The following is a 21,589-nucleotide window of genomic DNA, read 5'->3' as shown; positions in this document are numbered from 1 at the left end:
CGGAACTAGACGAAATAAAAGAACAAAAAATAGATGCAGTGAAATACAATCACTGTAAACTATGCGGAGGCTCCCATCCAAGTGGAAAATGTCCATATGTTCAACTTGTGAACGGAAAAATCATTGGGCCAAAGTCTGCACCAACAAAAACGAAAAAGCAGAAAGGCATGTGCCAACACTCAAAACATGGAAGGAAGCAAGTAGTAAACCATGAAGCCGAGAAACACAAAGGAACCAGCACAAGCAATCGTGTGCACTCTGAAAATGCCCCTCAGAGGGACAATGAAGAGGTATTTAATAAGTTTGAACAAAGGTCTTTTGACTCTACCCAAAATCAAAGTGACCGACTGAAAGATTTTCACAAACCTTATAATCAAACTGCCCAAGACATCTACTTTCTGAAAGTTAAAGCTGATACAGGAGCCGAAGGCAATAAACTTCCGTTACGTACCTTCTGAAGATGTTCCCACACCTGATAAGTGCAGCAGGTCAACCACTCCTCGGTGCAACAAAATGACGAACCAACTGTTTTAACAACATATGATGGTTCTAAAATTAAACAGAACGGATCTATAAGAATACTTTGTTTACACAAAGGAAAATGGAAGACACTAAAGTTCTTTGTTGTGACAACAGAAGGGCCCGCTATCATAGGACTACCTTCGACCAGAGACCTTAACCTGGTAACTCTACATTGTGCAATAGAAGAAACCCAAGTTTCGATGAGATCAACACAGGATTTGGTAAATATGTACCCAGGCCGTTTTTGCAATATCGGTAATTTGGAGGGTAAATATCATATTGTCTTGAAACCAGACAACCAACCTATCATACATGCACAGAGAAAATGTCCCATACATATGAGGGAAGAAATCCAGACTGAGTTGGAAAATATAGTAAAACAAGGTGTCATACGAAGAGCAACCGAGCCTATAGAATGGGCCAGCAGCTGGGTTTATGTGTGTAAAAGCAATGGGAAACTCCGTCGGTGTTTAAATCCGAAAGATTTAAACACGACCATCATAAGATACCATTACAAAGTCTCTAAAATGGAAGAACTTGCGCATAAACTCTTTGGTGCCAAATATTTTTTTTAAATTGGATGCCAAAAATGGCTATTGGTCTATCAAACTCGATGCAGTCTTACAACTGTTGACTACCTTCAGCTCCCCTTTTGGAAGATTTTGTTTCCAATGGATTCCTTATGGTCTGGTGATGTCTCAAGATGTGTTTATCCAGAAGATGGAAATGATCCTGGAGAAGTGGCCTAGCACTCTAAGGCCGATAGATGTTGTCATTGGTTTGGAGGAACTCAAGAAGAGCATGACGAGAACCTTTACAATTTAATGAGGATTGCACAGAAGGAAGGACTTAGTTTCAACCGTGAAAAGTGTGCAATGAATGAAAAACAGATACGATCAGAATGGTATGCATCCTGATCACAGCAAAATAACAGAAATAAAGATGTTACCTAGTCCATTAAACACCACCGACCTGCAGAGGTTAGGGTTAGGGTTAGGGTTAGGGTTGAGAAGCATCACGTACATGGCATATTTTATTCCACACCTGTCAGATATCACAGTACCATTGAGAGATCTCCTAAAAAGGAAGTGGAGTACCAGTGGACAGAAAATCACCAGAGATTCCTCCAGCAAATAAAGGATCTAATTTGCAATGATATGTTGCTGTCGTACTTTTACTCTGCAAAGTAAACCCTCACCCAAGTCGATGTATCAAGTAGAGGATTTGGCGCCGCTCTCCTTCAAGAAGAAGAACCCATAGCATTTGCATCCAAATCTTTAACAGAGACTTAACAACGTGATACCAATATAGAGCAGAAGCTCCTTGTAGTTGTTTTTGGCTCTGGATGATTCCGGACTTACATCTATCGAAATACGTTCCAGGTGGAAAGTAATCATAAGCCTCTGGAAATGATTAACTTAAAAAATTTGGTTGCAGCTCAACCTCGCCTCCAACGCATGCTGTTATGTTTGCAAGGGTATGATATGACGGTTGTATATCGCCCTAGAAAAGATATGACATTAGTGGATGGATTCTCAAGGTTACCAACTAAAAAAGCTAAAGAAGCCATTGACTTGGATCTTAGGGTGGATTTTGTTAAATTTACAACCAAAAAACTAACTCGGTTTTTTAGTGCTGCTGGTATATGGTACATTGTTATGCAACAAATGAGGATGCCACTCTATGTGAATTGAAGGACATTACTCTAGGAGATTGGCCCGACACACTCAGAGAAGTAGACAAAAATATGAGACCTTATTGGTCCTATCGGGACGAACTATCCATTGAACATGGAATATTATTGAAATCAAACAGAATAATAATATTCAAACCAATGCAACAAGAGGTACTACAAAAAATAAATTATAGATACCAAGTTATGGAGAAATGTAAACTCCAAGCAAAAACTTGTGTTTTTTTAGCGCAACATTAACAAGAACATAGACAACATAGCATAACAATGTACCATATACCAGCAGCACCAAAAAGCACAGAGTAACGAACCCCTGATTCCCTAAGATATTCCAGTAAGGCCATGGCAGATAGTGGCCACTGACTTTTTTCACATTGAAGGTCTCAACTTTATACTCCTTGTGGACTATTATTCCAAGTTTCCATTTGTGAGATTGTTAAAGTTCTCCAGTCACAAAGTTATCAAACAGACAAAGCAAATATTTGGAGAACAAGGGATTCCAGAGAAAATGGTAAGTAACAATGGTCCACACTTCAGCTTTATCCATTTCAAACAATTCGCAAAAGAACGAAGCTTTGAACATCACACGCCCTCACCCATGTTTCCATAGTCAAATGGTTTCGCGGAACGCTGTGTCCAGACAGTAAACTCTGCATTAAAAAAAGCTGTTTCAAGTAATCGTGATACTAGTGGTATTACTATACCTGCATTCCACTCCTATAGATCATCCTACCCCATCACCAGATGAACTTCTATACCGAAGGAAGCTAGCTGGGAACATCCCAATGAAATGCACGAACCAAAACACTAACAACGAGAAGATAATATGACTGTATCAGAGGCAAGAAAATCAGACGATATACCATGATCAACATACAAAAGATCTGCCCAGATTACACATAGGACAACCTGTAAGTGTTTTAAATAAAGAAACAGGTGAGAGGTCTCCTGTACTTATTATACAAATGAGCAGAGAACCAAGTTCGTACATGGTACAGATCCCTTTTGGAAAAAACTCTTCGCCGAAAGTGACAACACCTTATGATAGACCCCTCCGGAATTACATCACATCCGGAAGTATACTCAACTGAAATTTATTAGGAGGTTGTCACTCAGTATAGCGACAAACAGTACACAAAAGAAACAATCACCTTTTAAACAAACACCCCATGAATGCCAGATACGGATACCTGCAACAATCTTACAACAGTTCAAATCATCAGCTTAGGACGTGTCATCAGACCCCCCCCAAAAGATTTAGAGATGGGGCAGTTACTAATTGACTTTTTATTTTGTCTAATCGTTTCATAAAACGTTTTCCTTTTCTTATCTTTCATCTAATCACTGAAAGAAGAGGGATGTGATAGTTTGTAACCGTTACCTCTCCTTAGAGAACTCTCTAATCAACAAAGTTTAAGATAGAACCCCTTCCGTTCGGGGCGAGTTTACCGAAAAAAAAAACGTCTTGTTTTTCTGCCTTTTTTATAATGATGCACGTGCGCCATGTCGGTCACGTGGCTGACTCTACCGAAACACCGCCAAAGCGATGTTCTGATACACACCGCGACACGCATGTCCGGTAGTTTTCTAACTTTCCAATATGCAAAAGAGAATGAATTCGTAGATTGTTTAGGAAGACAGTCTTCGAATGAACAAGAGAATTCGTGTATTTTATTTGTTTGACTCAGTGTGGGATTAATAGTATTACTTTTTTAATTATTAAGTTAGAACTTTTAAATTTCTTCTAATATATTATTAATTTAATCTTTTTATTTTGTTCAATTGGTTTAGTATTGCTGTGTAGCGAAAGATTCATAACGGAGACGAGATATAACGGGTGATCTAACGGGGACGCATAACAGCATTACTTGGTGTACACAGCGACGACGATGAGACAATTATTTGAGAGGTACACGTTTATAATATGAGGCTAAAATGTGAAAAGATGATGTAATGAACAGTTCTTTAAACACAGAGGGGAGATACATTATTGATGAGGGGGATACTGTCAACACTTTGGAAGGGTATCATATAACGTTCATTATACAAGACGAAAAAAACACATTACCTTGCGGTTGATGACAAACAAAGACAAATGCTTACAAACAATATGAAGACATTTATTTTCCAGCTAGCGATGAGAATGATGAGAATTCGATGTCTGGCCAAAATTACCACATTGTCTCGTCTTCCTTCCCTTCGCCTCCAAAAGGAGCTTAAGTTAACCCCCTCTCCAACTTAACTAGACCATATATATATATATATATATATATATATATATATATATATATATATATATATATATATATATATATATATATATATATAATTGTCTGTATTTTTGAGATGAGGTGTTTTCATTGATTGAGATTGTCGGACTGACTTCCTCATCTTGGTTGTTATAGTCACAACGTTTCGGCCGTTTTGCCTTCCGGCCTTCATCAGGTGTTTTGTATCGAACTGGGGAACCGTTTGTTAGGAGTCTCGAACCCAACCCAGTGACATATGGCCGAGTGGTCCTAGGCGTTGTATCAAAGTTTACAGTTATCCAAAGGTGCTGAGTTTAATCCTGAACGAAGGCAGTGAAAAGTAACATTCAAAATAGAGAATCAGCAACCCCCGTAATAATAATAAAGGGTTCCCCAGTTCGATACAAAACACCCGATGAAGGCCGGAGGGCAAAACGGCCGAAACGTTGTGACTATAACAACCAAGATGAGGAAGTCAGTCCGACAATCTCAATCGATGAGTCATCAAAGTTTTCGAACGCGAGTGGGCATATTTCTTACTTTTTTAGAGCTACGCGGGCAAAACAAAAAACAAAAACAAAAAATGACCTAGACGTTTTTATAATGTTTTGTTATTATTGTTATTATTTATACTATTTTTATACTGTTATTATTGTTATTATTTGTTTTTATACAGTTTTGTTATCATTGTTATTATTTTTTGCTTTTTAGTGAAATTGGTTCTTTAAAACTTCATTCTTTTAAATTATTTTCTGCAAAAAAAGAAAAACAAACAAAAAACAAAACAAAACATCACATTATTTTCACACATTTTCATTATAAAAATTTTTCCTGGATATTTTTATGTTTTTCATAAGAGCTCCGCGGGCCGGATTAAAGACTTTGATGGGCCGGATCTGTCCCGTAGGCCACAGTTTCGAGACCCCTGGTCTAGAATACTAATTATATTTTTTGATACATTATATGATTTTGATTCTATGAAAATGTCCAAAATTTAAGGAATCTTAAAAAGAAATTGACATTCAGGGAATCTTCTTAATTGGTGTCGATTGATAAATTTAAAGCAAACTTGAAATATCTGTATTTCAAAATGGGAGACTGTGCTCATAATATGATCCTTTAAAGAAACTGAAATTTCGGTACTATTTATTAATTTGTATCTATTGTTAAAATGTCGCAATGATATGAAGTAATTGAATTTTACCGAAAGTCTTATACCATTTCTAACCCAATTCGCATAAATTAAATATAATCCACATTACTTACCTTACGCGTAACAATTGTGTTTAAAAATTCACAATGATAGGTTAATTTGCTTAGGAATAAATCCTATACATGGAAACATATAAACGTATACAAATACCTAAATCGAGATATAACTAAGAGAATATTATTTGCGCGCGCGCACACACACACACACACACACACACACACACACACACACACACACACACACACACACACACACACACACACACACACGAAACAAAAAACAAACAAAAACAGAGCAAGAATGATAAATCATTAAATAATTTCATATCTATTCGATATCATTCAAACACGGTAGTGTTATATCTATCTATACATATATATATATATATATATATATATATATATATATGTATGTATATATATATATATGTATGTATATATATATATATATATATATATATGTATGTATATATATATATATATATATATATATATTTAAGTGGCAGTTTTAGTCATTTACAACTGCTTTAAAGCTTTACCGCTCACTCATAATTATTTTTTTGTTTATTTTTTTTTTCTGTGATTCGTTTGTTATATTCTTATATTCTTGCTTATCTATTTTATAAAATTTCTGTTTTATCCGCCTCTACGAAGATTTTATTAGAGTTGTTTATGTTTCTAACGATTCTGTGTAGTTTATTTTGGAAACTATTATGTTGGTTGTGGAATTCTGAATTTTTGATTACGTTTAAGAGGTCATTTTCAAAGTTTATCATAAGAACTACTACTTTTGCATTTTTTAGGGTTTTAAACAGAAAAATTTTTTTTGTTTATGTTTTCATTTTTAAGAAAGAAATTTTTTTGCCATCACCATCGACGTATTAGTTCATCTGTTTTTTTTTTTTTTTTTTTTTTTTAATTAATTTAATAATATAATTATGGTTGGAAGGTGTTGGGATATTTTCAAGCGATGATTCAAAGTAAACCTTTTCCATATCTAATTTTTGCGTGGTGAAATAAATCCTGTTGACTATAAATCCTAATCAACTGTTTCAGGAGCAAAGTATGATTACTTCATTTAATCATATAAATTAATATACGAAGATATAATTTTATGCATAAATTTTTCAGTATTTACTTCAACAGTGCTCGATACATACGTAGAGCTAGGTAGTAGGTCATGAAAATATATATGGCAATTAAGCTACACAGAATATTCCGCATTTCATTCTCGTGAGAATTCGTCAGGCTTATGCGAAAAGTTGTGGTTGTAGCGCATTTATATATATGCACATGCTATTGAGTTTTTTGTTAGCCAATCAGCTTTCTAATTTCCACCGCGCCCATCCTAATCAGGCAATGAGCAGGCAATTACAGAACAAAGGCTCAGTTGACCTCCGGTTCACCCCTTCTCTTGTTGACCTACTTCCAGCGAAGGTGTAGTTGGATATGCTTTTTTTAAATTCTATATTTTGAATATTATATTGCTTTCATATATATATATATATATATATATATATATATATATATATATATATATATATATATATATGTATATATATATATATATATATATATATGGACTTATTTATTAATATATCTGCTTATTTGATTTTATTCTTTATTTTATTTATTTACTTATTTTCTATTATTGTCAATTTCAAAATTTATTTGTATCGCTATCCTAGAGTAAAGTTTATCCTGTGCACATAATTGTTGGCTATTTCTCTCCTACAATTAAATAGATGTTAGGGTTCTTTAAAGAATAGGAAAGCGAATTTTTCATTCAGCAATAATCTACATGGATCGTCTAGGTCCCTACATGTACTTGCTTGTCTTACTATTTTCCATTCGACTTCGGCGAACGCCCACTTTCTTTGAGTTCCCAGTATTGGTTTGCTAGTGCTGTTTTCATTCTGTTTTTTTTTTTTTTTTTTTTTTTTAACATACTTTTACGGTCGGAATACCTGGTTTTGAAATCTAAGGATGTCATACCTGTGTAATATTTCTTGATATTTGGGTTTCTTTTGCAATTATTGTGGCCTGATAAACTATGCTTTTGGTTAGACATTTATTTTAAAGTGGGCAGCCTGTGTGGGATCTATAGTTGCATTTATCCTGGTCATTATTAGTATTTTTATTTCTATTTTTGTTTTAGTTATTATTATTATTATTATTATTATTATTATTATTATTATTATTATTATTTCTACTATTTACATTTTTGACAATTGTGTAAGTTTTAATTTTGTCATGTTCTTTTATTATTTCTTTTATTATTATAATATATATATATATATATATATATATACTTATTTATTATTAAATAAACATGTTTACATCCCGCTGCTACAAACAGCCATTTGTTTCAATCAAACAACAGATATCATCAGGCAGCGACTTGACTATTCAAAAGTTCAATGAATAATGGTAGATTATTCATTGAACTTTTTTTTTTGATTATTCATTGAACTTTTGAAGTCAAGTCGCTTCCTGATGATATCTGTTGTTTGATTGAAACAGATGGCTGTTTGTAGCAGCGGGATGTAAACATGTTTATTTAACAATAAATGAGTATTATTAGCTCTTCTTTATTGAGCACTATCTAACAACCTCGTTGAATTCATTAGTTTATTACTTTTGAATAACAAAAACCCGAGTATATATATATATATTTTTTTTTTTACAAAGGCATCACCACATTATCAAGGCCCAGAGGCCACTCAAGGATAAGGGTTAAAGAGTGTACAGTAGAAATTGGTCAATATAGTAATCATTAGTAATGAAAATTTGGTAAATTTAATAACTTATATGGAACGGCTCATCAAGAACTTATTTACTTTAGACTTGAAGACAACCATATTGTAGTCAGCCGGAAAGCAGGAAAACGGAAGACAATTCCACAGGCGTGCAGTTCTAAGAAAGAAGCTTTGTTCATGGAATCTACATTTAGGTTTAGGCACAGATAAAGAGTGGGGGAAATTATTGATAGTGTTTACAGCTAGACGAGTGTTTCTTGTGAAAGTTTGGCGAGGGGGGACCATAGATTGAAGCTCAGTTGAACACTTTCCATGAAAATAACGATACATCAGAGACAAACTCGCAACATCTCTTCTGTGAGATAGAGGTTGCAAGGAGGAGAAAAGGACATCTCCTACGAGGCTACGAAGTCTATTTTGAACTCTATCAAGGCAGGACAAGCCCTTTCTAGCAGCTCCTGCCCAGATGTGGCAACAGTATTCCATCCTTGGACGTACCTGGCTCTTATATAGGTAGAGAATAGCATCAGCAGTGAGATATCTAGTGGATCGATAGAAAGATCCCACCATTTTTCCAGCGGCCTTGGCAACAGATTTGATATACGTGTTCCATTTAAGATCAGGAGTAATGGTCAAGCCCAGAAGCTTGTCAAAACTTGAGGCCTCCTGAAGACGAGAGCCATTCATTTCAATTGATGACAAATGTGGATTAGAATGTTGATGATGTAAAGAGAGAAGCTTGGTTTTAGATGCATTAAAAGTAACCAGCCACTCCTTTCCCCATTGTACTACGTGCTCAAGATCAGAGGAGAGAGAATTGGAGAGAACTTGGTCGTTTACTGTCTTAGATGTGGTACCATAAATGGTAGTGTCGTCAGCATAAATGTCTACAAATGATGTAAGGATATGATTTGGAAGATCATTAATGTAGATCAGGAAAAGAGTTGGGCCCAGGATAGATCCCTGAGGGACACCGGCATTAATACTGTGAGCTTCTGATTTTTGCCCCTCAACTACTACTCTTATGAACCTATCAGAAAGAAATGATTTAATAATTGAGAAGACTTTTCCAGCTATACCATAGCTAGCGATCTTATGAAGTAAACCTTTATGCCATACCCTATCAAAGGCTTTAGATATGTCAAGAGCAATTGCCCTAGAAAGATTGCCACCGTCGAGAGATTTGCTAATCCTATGCGATATAACTGTAAGGACATCTGCTGTAGATCTAGCAGAACGGAAACCATATTGAGTGTCACTAAGAAGGTTATTTTTGTTGAGATGTTTGATTACTTCTGTATTTAACACAGATTCTAGCAACTTACTCATGACGCACAAGAGACTTATTGGCCTGTACTGAGAGGGGGATGAGCGATCACCTGAATTCTTAAATACAGGGCATACTGATGAGATTTTCCAGGGAGATGGGAAACTATTCTCCTTAAGACAACGTTTAAACAGTTTTGTAAGTATGGGCGCTAATTCAGGTTGAAGTTTTTTGAGTACTATAATTGGAATACCATCAGGGCCAGTTGCTTTACTCGAATCAAGGTTTTTGATTAGCTTCGCAACATCACGTACAGATATACGTATATCACATAGCGTGTTTTCTGATACAGGAGGAAATATTGGGGGTTGGCGGTCTTGGTCGCAAAGGGTAGAATTAGCTGCAAAGTTCTTGACAAAGAGTTTGGCTTTGTCTGATGCTGACGAGATTACCTCAGGTCCATTGATAATAGTTGGGATGGAGCACACGCTTCTGTTCAGGATTCTGTTTGCTATTTGCCAAAACTGGTGGGAACCAAGCCGCTGCTCAGCTACTTTGGACTTAACAGATTGAGCATGCAACACTCTTGCGTTCCTTATTACTTTCTTACAATGGTTGCTGGCAGTCCTGAAAACGGCTTTAGTTTCCATACATCTATTACATTTGAAGCAGTGGAAAAAGTGATTTCTGTGCGCAATGGCAGCAGCACATTCTGGAGAGAACCATGGCTGGCTGTTAGGTTTTTGCTGAAACTTTTTAGAGGGTATGAAATGGTCAATACCTACAATTAACCATTCAGTTAGGTCTAATACTATAGAGGACACATCCTTTTTAAACATGGAATGCAGAGGTAGATCAAATACAAATGTACGGAAGCTATCCCAGTCAGCCTTAGTGTATCGATATACTGTACGATGAAGAGGTACGTCTGGGGACTTATTACATTTCATTTTTATCTTAATTGATACAACAGAGTGGTCGGAAGATCCAAGAGGCGACAGAACAGAAACTGAACATAGTTCAGGGCAAGTTGTGAGAAAAAGGTCTAGTAGGCTCGCATACTGGCCGTCATTATCGGGCACACGGGTAGGTTCCTGAACAATCTGAGTGAGGTCATAGGCAATGGAGAAATCATGACAGAACCTCCCCTCATCATCGGTCTTGTTTGAGTGGGTCAACCATTCGACGTTGTGAACATTGAAGTCTCCACATACATGAATGTTAGCTGAAGGATAAGTAGAAAGGACTTGGTCAATTTTCTCAGATATGCTTTGAAAGATAGTAACTCCGCTGTTGTGGGGGCGATAGAGAGTAAATATAAATGCAGTAGTGTGAGCTAAAGCAACCCGGAAGCACATATAGGGTAAGTTAGGATCTTCCCTGGAGATGTCCCTCCCACATGGAAAGCTATCTTTAATATAGGCACATATTCCATGCCCATGGCGATCTTGGGGGTCAGATTTAGAAGTTAAGTTAGAGTATCCTGAAATTGCAAACTCATCTAGGGAAATAGCCTGTCCAATGCCAGTTTCACTTAAACATAAAAGGTCTGGTTTAGTCTCCTGTAATTGGGTTTCAACCTCTGGAAGGTTAGAACGAAGACCCCTGATGTTGGAGAAGGAGACATGGTAGTAGGGGTCTACGTTGGAAGTTGGAGAACCGGGTTTAATCGTGTATTTTTTCTTGAAACTTGTCATGATGAAATTTTGGAATTTGTGGACTAGGTCGACAGATTTACTTAGAGCAGGACAGAGAGGGGAAATTAAGAGAGAAAAAGAAACGAAGAATTTTTTTTTTATTTGTAGCTAATGATAAGGTAAAGCCGTAACAATTACCCACTAGTATGGCATCGAGATGCCCCACCAGAAGCTACTGCATGGTCCAGAATCCATTCACCAAATGGCAATACAGCAGCCCCAGTACTTTGCACCTGCTGATAGGACAGCCTCCTTAGTGGTTAATCCAAGGTTCGGGTCCCTGACTATCAGGCGGATAACGTCAGCCCAGACAAAACGTTTACCTCCAGCACCCTTACTAGTGACATGGCTACAAGGATAGACATAGAAACAGAAAATTTCCGCCATCTCAGCCAACTGTTCGCAAAAATACTGCCAACCTAGAAAACAGCTTTTTCTTCTCCCTTTGTCCGAAAAATCACTCATTTAAAAAATATATAGTATATATATATACTAGCTGTATAAAAAAAATCCACGTGCAGGCACCCTTACAGTGGGTATCCATAGTCTGTTAAGACTTAAGGAAGCTACTGTGTGAGTGTGTGTGTGTGTGTGTGTGTGTGTGCACGCGCATATATCTTGACACTATTCATTTTTTTTTTTAGTTATTTGGCTTAAGTCTTTCTAAGATTTTTTAAAAAATTATCTTTATGATCTATTTAAACATAACAGACGGGTCATAAGGACAGCTTAAAAAGATTTGAAAAATGTAGAAAAACAAATTACTTACGAGTCAAATTTCACAGCAATTTTGCGAAAGTTTATAAGATCCTATCCCTTTCGCTGATTGATACGAATTGCGTGCAAGTACTGTCCGCGCTGTCGTCAAGAATGGCTGCACACATATTCATATCGATCGAGTTCTTGCCTCTTTCAAAAGCATCGACCAGAAACAATTCTCTTTGCAAAATCATGAACACATTGATTCTTTTATTAATGATTAAACGGGTGCGTTATGGCTCAAAACAATAGAACTTGTTAACGGGCGACGCAAAGATTCGATTGTAAATATCGAATTGTCGTGTAACCAAGGCGCCACCTTTGAGATGCATCGCGTCAATGCATACAACAAACGTGTTTGTATGTGGGCGTATCTGAAGCTTAGATGAACCAACTTGAGTTCGTGTGAAGATGTCACTTCTGGATTGCATTTATTTATGTAGACATCATTTGAGATGGCCTCTTTAGCAACGTATCAACACTTTTTGGCTCCTATAATTCAGAAAAAAAACTTATTTAATCGATTCATTGTAATGTTGCCGTTACAAACAAACAAACAAACAAACAAACAAAGGAAATAAATAAATAAAAATCTGAGTAGGCATTTTTTCTTTTTTAATCTTGCTCGAAACTGGGGCATTATACACTTGAAATCACCGGAACAGCACGTAAATTCTCTTCTCTTCGCCATAACACCAAAATGAAGAAAAAGAAAAAAAAATTACGAACCGGACTTTCGGCCCTGATGAGGCTATGTATTAGCGAAATATCAGACTTACAAAAAAAAAAAAAAAAAAAAAAAAAATCAGTGAACTAAAATGATTTTATCATTATATTCGACACTTCAAAGTTTTCAAATCTCAATAAATGTATATATATATATATATATATATATATATATATATATATATATATATATATATATATATATATATATATATATATGTATATAAAATATTTAAAAAGCAATTTTTTAAAAGTCTGACGGAAAGGCAATGTGGAAATAGGAAATAGCCAAGACATTTTAGCAAATAGAAAATTTTATATATATATATATATATATATATATATATATATATATATATATATATATATATATGATAGAAACATTTTATTGAAAATTAATTCAAATTTTCCCAAAAAAAAAAAGTTAAAAATCTGTAAAGAAAGTATACAGAATTTTTGATTATTCGGCAAGAAATACATATAAACTTGAAAGACCTTATCCCGCGGAGTTTTGAAAAATGCAATCCTTCTCGTCAGAGGAAAGAGATTTGCAAAATAGACAATAAAATTTGCAGATTAATGCATTAAGAAAAATTACAAATATGAATTGAATCATATTTACATAAAAAGTTTTTAACAGGTTGTGAAAGTTTCATAATGATTATTAAATCAGAAACAAGGAAACAGTAGAAGTATAAAAGGATATGGTAAAATCCAGAAAGAACAGGATAAATCCAAATAAGCCCATTGATAATCCATAAGAATGGAAATCAGAATTACAGATGTCCAGGGTAAATTCATGCTTCCAGTAAATCCACCAGATCACAGAGAAGCTTAGTCTTGGCAACATTTAACGTTACCATCCATTTTTGTCCCCATTCCACTACAGACTGGAGTTCTTCCTTTAGGGTTTCCACCATTGCGTTTTATATGTGTTCATTTGTTTCCCCCCTCGTGCCTGTTATAGAGAGTGGTGTCGTCAGCAAATATACCTATGTCAGAGATAATTTTATCGGGGAGATTATTTATGAATATCAGGAATAATAAAGGACCAAGGATCGACTCCTAAGGTACACCCGTATTTATATCATATTGTTTTGACGTACGACCATTGAGGATAACCTAGATTCTTCTATAATATTAGAAGGATTTAATTATATTAAGTATTCGTCCAGTAATACCATAGAATCTGATTTTCATGAGAAGACCCTCGTGCCATACCCTGTCAAAAGCATTAGATGTATCTAGGGCTGCTGCCCTCCCTACCCCTGCCTTATTGTGCATGGTATGTACGTTCAGAGATTACAGTTAGCATATCTGCAGTAGAACGCGCTTACCTAAATCCATATTGATGGTCAGACAGTTGTTTACCAACCGTAAGGTGGTGGACTAGAGCTTCATTAATTATAGACTCAAATATTTTAGCGAAAAGAGGGAGGATGCTAATGAGGTAATAATTTAATGGGTTAGTTCTTTCGCCAGAATTCTTGTAAAATGGTACAACAGAAGCAGTTTTCTAACAGCCAGTGAAGCAAGATTCGTTAAGGTATTTGTTGAAAAGTTTGGAGAGAACTAGAGCAACCTCAGTGGATCATTTTTTTAATAGTACAGATATCAGGTCCTTATGCTTTTGAGGTGTGATTTTCAGATAATCGAGTGTGGTTTCTGTCCGTAAAGGAAAAGGGAATGGTTAGCTGGGTTCAAAGTAGAGTTTGAGGCAAACTGACGGACAAGCATGTCAGCTTTTTGGTTGCCGTGCAAACAACCTCATGATTGTTGGATAGTGGGGGAATTGTTGATTGCCCATTATTTACTACACTGTTGTAGATTTTCCAGAAATCACGAGTTCCTAATTTCTGCGCTGTAATGCGTTTTTTTTTTTTAGGCTTCGGTATATTCTTTCTTAGCTGTCGCTATTTCTTTCTTACAGTTACTTTCAACTTCTATAAACATTTGTCTATTTGTACTGGACTTGTGCCGGGTAAATATGGGGTATGTCTATTGCCTTTGAGGTATAGCAGCTGCGCAAGTACACCGTGTCCAAAAAGTCACCGAAGGGTTGAAAAGCTTTGTCATTTTACCATTAATGATCACTTTTTCTCTATTTCAGATTTGGAAATTAATTGAGGATAAGCATAAAATTGAACAACGTACGCAGATTGTGAAATTGTTTTACCAAAATCAGGTGTCAATTGCTTTGACTCAGAGAGCTTATCAACGGCATTTTCATGTAAGAGATAGCTCAAGTCGCAACACAATTCGAAACATCGCGTGCCGATTTGAAGATCAAGATGCTTTACTTGATCTTCCGCGAGCTTGCAGACTTTGAGACGTCATTACAAATGAAAATAGGAAACGAGTACAAGAGAGAGTGGAGCAGCATCCCGAACATCGATTCGACGACATTCCACACAATTTGAATCGAAGTTCACTACACAATATTCTGCACAGTTCAAAACTCTCTCCTTATAAAGTGCAGCTTGTTCAACAATTGAAGCCTGAAGATTTTAAAACAAAGATTCAATATACAGTTCAAATGCAAGAACTTGTCCGAAATGACCCCAATTTCCTGCAAAAATTGATTATGTCAGATAAAGCCCATTTTCTTTTGAATGAATTCATTAACAAACAAAATTACAAATTTTGGGGCCCTGAAAATACAAGGGCAATTCATCAAAATTAGTTGCATCTGTATGATGTCCAGTAACGAAGAAGAAGATTATTGGACCTTATCTTTTTGAAGATCAAGACGAAAATGATGTCACTGTTACTGGAAAGAGATACCGGACTACGATTACAGATTTCCTGTGCCCACAAATTCAAAATAGGCTCGGATTATGGTTCCAACAAGATGGGGCAATGACACATACAGTGAAAGACACAACGAAGCTTCTCAGGCAATAATTTTGTAACAACATTATCTCTCGCTATAGTAATGTTAAATGGCCACCACGTTCCTCAGACTTGACTAGCCCCGACTTTTTTTGTAGAGATATCTTAAAGAAAGACTCTATGTTAACAAACCCCAAACCCTGAAGGAAAACATCAGGAACGAAATAAGGGAATTAAATCGCAATCCAGAGATTCTGCAATCTGGCATAAATAATGATTTAGAAAGAGCATAAATACCCGGAGCTGAAAATGGGCAACATTTAAAAGACTGTTTTTCACCAACAAAGATTGCTTGAATTTTGCATGTTTTTACAAATTCCCAATGTCTTATTCAGATTATGTTAAAATTACAGAAAGATATCATCAAAAATAAAGAATCTATTTAAGTTCAAAATCCTTCAGTGACTTTTTGGAAACCATTGGGAGAGTGGGGTTTACTATAGAACTTCCGTGTGGGAATATGCGCTTCAATTGTTGCTTTGAACCATTAAGTGTCCTCGTTTGCGAACTGTTCCACAGGAAGAGAAAAGATATTTCCCCATGGGGCATCTCTTACATGATCTCTGATGGCATATATATATATATATATATATATATATATATATATATATATATATATATATATATATATATATATATATATATATATATATATAATGTTAACAGTCCACGTATGCTTCTGGGATAGTGATTTAAAGGTTATGAGGGTTTCTGAAGCATGAAAAACGATTTACTTTTTGTATTTAATATTTTCATTGTTATTTTTTATATTTCAAGCGGACCTCCGCTCTTGGTCACTACTTTTATGTCACCAAGAGCGGAGGTCCGCTTGAAATATAAAAAAATAACAATAAAAATATTAAATACAAAAAGTAACATCGTTTTTCATGCTTCAAAAAACCCTCATAACCTTCAAATCACTATATATATATATATATATATATATATATATATATATATATATGATGAGATGGTAGACATCGAAACCCTATTGATTAAGGAGATTAATTTTCTAAAGCATTCTTTGTCTTGCTTAGAATAATAAACATTCTTTGATATGAAACTCAACAACTTCATTTCATTTTAATGAGAGTTTTTTGAAATTCATTGAATCACAATTTAATTTATTTGCTCTATCTTGCATATCGAGCAATTCTTGTTTAGATGGGATAACTTATAGAATACTGCTGCCAGTAATATTTTGTAAACCTTACAATCTCACGTTTCCATAACAACTGATTGTTAAATAAAAACTATTCTGAAGAATTATATATATATATATATATATATATATATATATATATATATATATATATATATATATATTGCTCACACTAGATAGTTATTTAGAGTATTTTGACTACGTTTTAATCGACTTTATCCCTCGCTGCCGACGATTACTATGAAAAGTGTTAGCCGAAAGACGTTTCAGAAGAGTTTTTATTTATGTTTTTTTTTTTAAATTTATTTCTCCGCTATCCGTCATTCCCCCTTTTAATGTGTTTTAAACATCGAATTGAAGTAATGGAGTAAACACATTTTTGGAGTGTTCTTTGGTTTCTCTTCTATGTGGCATTTTTTTCTTCTTTAGTAATATAAGTTAAAACAAAACAAAATGAAAAACACTTCAACAAATTAATAATAATGGCATTCTGCCTAATATTATTCAAACGTTTAATATGTACAGACATTACCTTTGTGAATTTTTGACACGAGGATTGGTTTTTCGTTTGAAAATGACATTCAAGATGGGAACAGTAGTCCGAGAAATCCAACTAATATGAATGTCCCTCTCTATATAATTAAAAAATGATTAAAAATACAAAGCTGACAATTATTACGAGATATACGCGCGAGCCACTGTGCCATATGCACGAAATTATATTTAAATTATAAATTGTATTTAAGTCATAAATTGTATTAAAATTGTAAATTGTAATTAAATTATAAATTGTGAATTGTATTTAAATTATGAATTGTATTTAAATTATAAATTGTAGTTAAATTATAAATTGTATTAAAATTATTAATTGTATTTAAATAGGAAATGGTGTTTAACTTATAAATTGTATTTAAATTATGAATTGTATTTAATTCATAAATTGTGTTTAAATTATAAATTGTATTTAAATTATAAATTGTATTTAAATTATGAATTGAATTTAAATCATTAATTGTATTTAAATTAAAAATTCTGTTTATATTATGAATTGTATTTAAATTATAAATTTATTTAAATTATAAATTATAATTAAATTATGAATTGTATTTAAATTATTAATTGTATTTAAATTATTAATTGTATTTAAATTAGAAATGGGTTTTAAATTATAAATTGATATAAAATTATAAATTGTATTTAAATTATGAATTGTATTTAAATTATAAATTGTATTTAAATTATAAATTGTATTTAAATTATAAATTGTAATTAAATTATAAATTGTATTTAAATTATTACTTGTATTTAAAATAGAAATGGTATCTAAATTATAAATTGTATTTAAATTATTAATTGTATTTAAAGCATAAATGGTGTTTAAATTATAAATTTTGTTTAAATTATAAATTGTATTTAAATTATACATTGCATTTTAATTATAAATTGTATTTAAATAATAAATTGCATTTAAGTTATACATTGTATTTAAGTTATAAATTGTATTTAAATTATAAAGTGTATTTAAATTATGAATTGTATTTAAATTATAAATTATATTTAAATTACAAATGGTATTTAATTTATAAATTGTATTTAAATTATGAATTGTATTTAAATTATAAATTATATTTAAATTACAAATGGTATTTAAATTATAAATTGTATTTAAATTATAAATTGTAATTAAATTATTTATTGTATTTAAATTATTAATTGTATTAATATTAGAAATGGTGTTAAAATTATAAATTGTATTTTAATTATAAAGTGTAATTAAATTATAAATTGTATTTAAATTATAAATTGTAATTAAATTATAAATGATGTTTAAATTATAAATTGTATTTAAATTATAAATTGTATTTAAATTATCAATTGTATTTAAATTATAAATTGTATTTAAATTATAAATTGTATTTAAATTATAAATTGTATTTAAAATGTAAATTGCATTTAAATTACAAATTGTATTTAAATTATAAATTTTATTTAAATTATACATTGTATTGCAATTATAAATTATATTAAAATTATAAATTGTATTTAAATTATAAATTTTATTTCAATCATAAATTGTATTTAAATTATAAATTGTATTTAAATTGCAAATTTTATTCAAATTTTAAATTGTATTTAAATTATAAATTTATTTAGATTATAAATTGTATTTAAATTATTAATTGTATTAATATTAGAAATGGTGTTAACATTATAAATTGCATTTAAATTATAAATTCTATTTAAATTTTAAATTGCATTTAAATTATTAATGTTGTATTTTTTTTGTAGTTTCGTTTATTATTATTATTTAGATGATGAACGTTTTTTTTTTTGCTTTTCATGTTAAGAAGAGTAAGAGTCTTAGAAATCTTCATGTTTTGTGATAGTAACATTAACAATATATAAAGAGAGAGAGAGAGAGGGAGGGAGAGAGAGAGAGAGAGAGATTAGAGTCTTAATCATGTTGTTGGAAGAGATGCTAGTTATTATATATATTCATTCTGAGTGTTCATATTGTTGAGATGTTCATATTGTAAGAGATAGGATGGAGACATTAACAAGTATATATAGTAGTATAAAGTATAAAGTAGTATATATAGTAGTATAAAGTATAAAGTAGTATATATAGTAGTATAAAGTATAAAGTAGTATATTAACAAGTATATATAAAGAGAGAGAGAGAGAGAGAGAGAGAGAGAGAGAGAGAGAGAGAGAGTACATATAAATACACTTTGAGAGGCGATTAGATATCTAGATAGATAGACCGAGAGATTGGCATTTATGCTTTTGATAATTCTGTATGAAACGGGAGTGTTTATATAGCATAAATAGTTTGACACATATACTTTCTAACACATATTTTTTAGATGATGATTTTATCAAAGGTTTTATAACATGAATGGACAATACCTTTTCTCGTTATAATGATGAACACAGAAGACGGCAGTTATGAAAAACAGATCAGATGGAGACATTAACAAGTATATATAAAGAGAGGGAGTACATATAAATACACTTTGATAAGATGATTCGATATCTAGATAGATAGACCGAGAGATTGGCATTTATGCTTTTGATAATTCTGTATGAAACGGGAGTGTTTATATAGCATAAATAGTTTGACACATATACTTTCTAACACATATTTTTTAGATGATGATTTTATCAAAGGTTCTTATAACATAAATGGACAATACCTTTTTACGTTGAATTACAACAGGGACGTCTATTATGAAAAACATGATGATCATTTATTTCTTCCATATCACCGGTCAATAGCTTTGCATCCAGGAATTCAAAGTTTCTTTACATCTTCTTCTAAAACCCTCTCGCTTCCAGACCGTGCCAAGGTTCGGCCTGAACCTCTCTTGACTCTTCGACTCTCTGACTAACTCTAACTTCGAACTCTTTCCTATATTGAGAAATCACATGTATGTCTGACCAACGTGACTATAATTCACGTGTCATTAACATGCGCGATTTGCACGTTTTTTAAACATTTCTGATGACCAGGAAATTTCCCATTTTCTTTTGTTGTTTTACAAAGGAATTTAACCTACTTATCTAATTCATATAACCCATATTTTATCATGCATTCTTTCTAACAATGTTCATAGTTTCCAACCAAATTTGTATTTATTAAATATTTTATCGGAATCAACAATTTACTGGACATTCCATTTAAAACCTATTGTTCTTTAAAACTTTTCTCCAGGGTTCGATTCCCGTTTTATCTGATATTATTTTCATTTACTAATTTTCTTTATTTTTACTCACATGCAAAAGGGGACAAGCCTTTTTCATGTAACATCCCTTCCTTCCATATTTCAAAAAGAAATGTATGCATTTTTAATTTAGTACATTTTTTTATATATATCTACACAACCCTTGGCTAAGAAAGATCAGGCTAAAAAATCCTTTAGTCCTTTCCAACTGACTTCACAATTATCATGATTTATTTTATTTTGTTTATTTTCTTTTTCTTTATTAGATCAGACCCTCTCTGATCTTCTTGGCATTTACTTTTTGGGTGTAGGGTATTCCTCCCCTGATCCACGTCAGCTGCTTTATCCAGCCATCCTTATGCCGTAAACTAGAGGTTCCACTTTACCTCTTTCGAAATTGACGACCCCTTTCGTCCCAAAAGTACCTTGATCGTATTCTTTGCCCGGTTGTTCTATTAAGTATGGATTTGTTTCCATTTTGTAACTGTCTTATCTTTTTCTGGGACATGTCAAAGCTCATAATTAATCTTCGTGGTTGGTTTCTAAAGTTTAAGATATACCTTTGTTATCACACTGATTCACATGGATTTCCTTGCTTGGACTCTTGGAACTTGATGAAGATCTAGAAAATATCATTCTTAACTAGCAAACACATTTTGCGCCACAGTACCTATTTGCGCACTAAATTCTATGTAATGCCCGATTTTTGTGATTTTTATTTTCTCTCACCAGAGTTTCCAAAATCCAGCAGAGATATCCCACATTCATGCGTCTCTAAAAAAAATACAAGGTTATATCTTCCTACGTACTTACGGTGTTTTCTACTTTTCTCTCACCTCATTATGCTATATGTGATTAGCCTTCGGGCTCTCATAGCCCTTTTTTCATAAGGATTCTCGTATCCTCTTGAACGCCTGCATTTTAAC

General features: G+C 33.0%; 1 protein-coding gene across 1 annotated transcript in view; it reads right to left on the bottom strand.

Annotated features, from left to right (window-relative positions):
* Window positions 1–12,664, bottom strand: part of LOC145288054 (dynein light chain Tctex-type 5-like) — a 58,981-nt gene extending 46,317 nt beyond the window's left edge. The window contains exon 1 of the mRNA XM_080136086.1: window positions 12,169–12,664. The gene's annotated coding sequence lies outside the window, so the exon portion shown is untranslated. The remainder of the gene's footprint in view (window positions 1–12,168) is intronic.
* Between the last annotated feature and the right edge of the window lie 8,925 nt (window positions 12,665–21,589).

This window comes from Euprymna scolopes, chromosome 11 (assembly GCF_053919585.1).
Source record: "Euprymna scolopes isolate OS-2025 chromosome 11, ASM5391958v1, whole genome shotgun sequence".
Taxonomy (NCBI): Eukaryota; Metazoa; Mollusca; class Cephalopoda; order Sepiida; family Sepiolidae; genus Euprymna; species Euprymna scolopes.
Note: the sequence above shows the minus strand (reverse complement) of the source record. Positions and strands in the feature narration are given on the sequence as shown.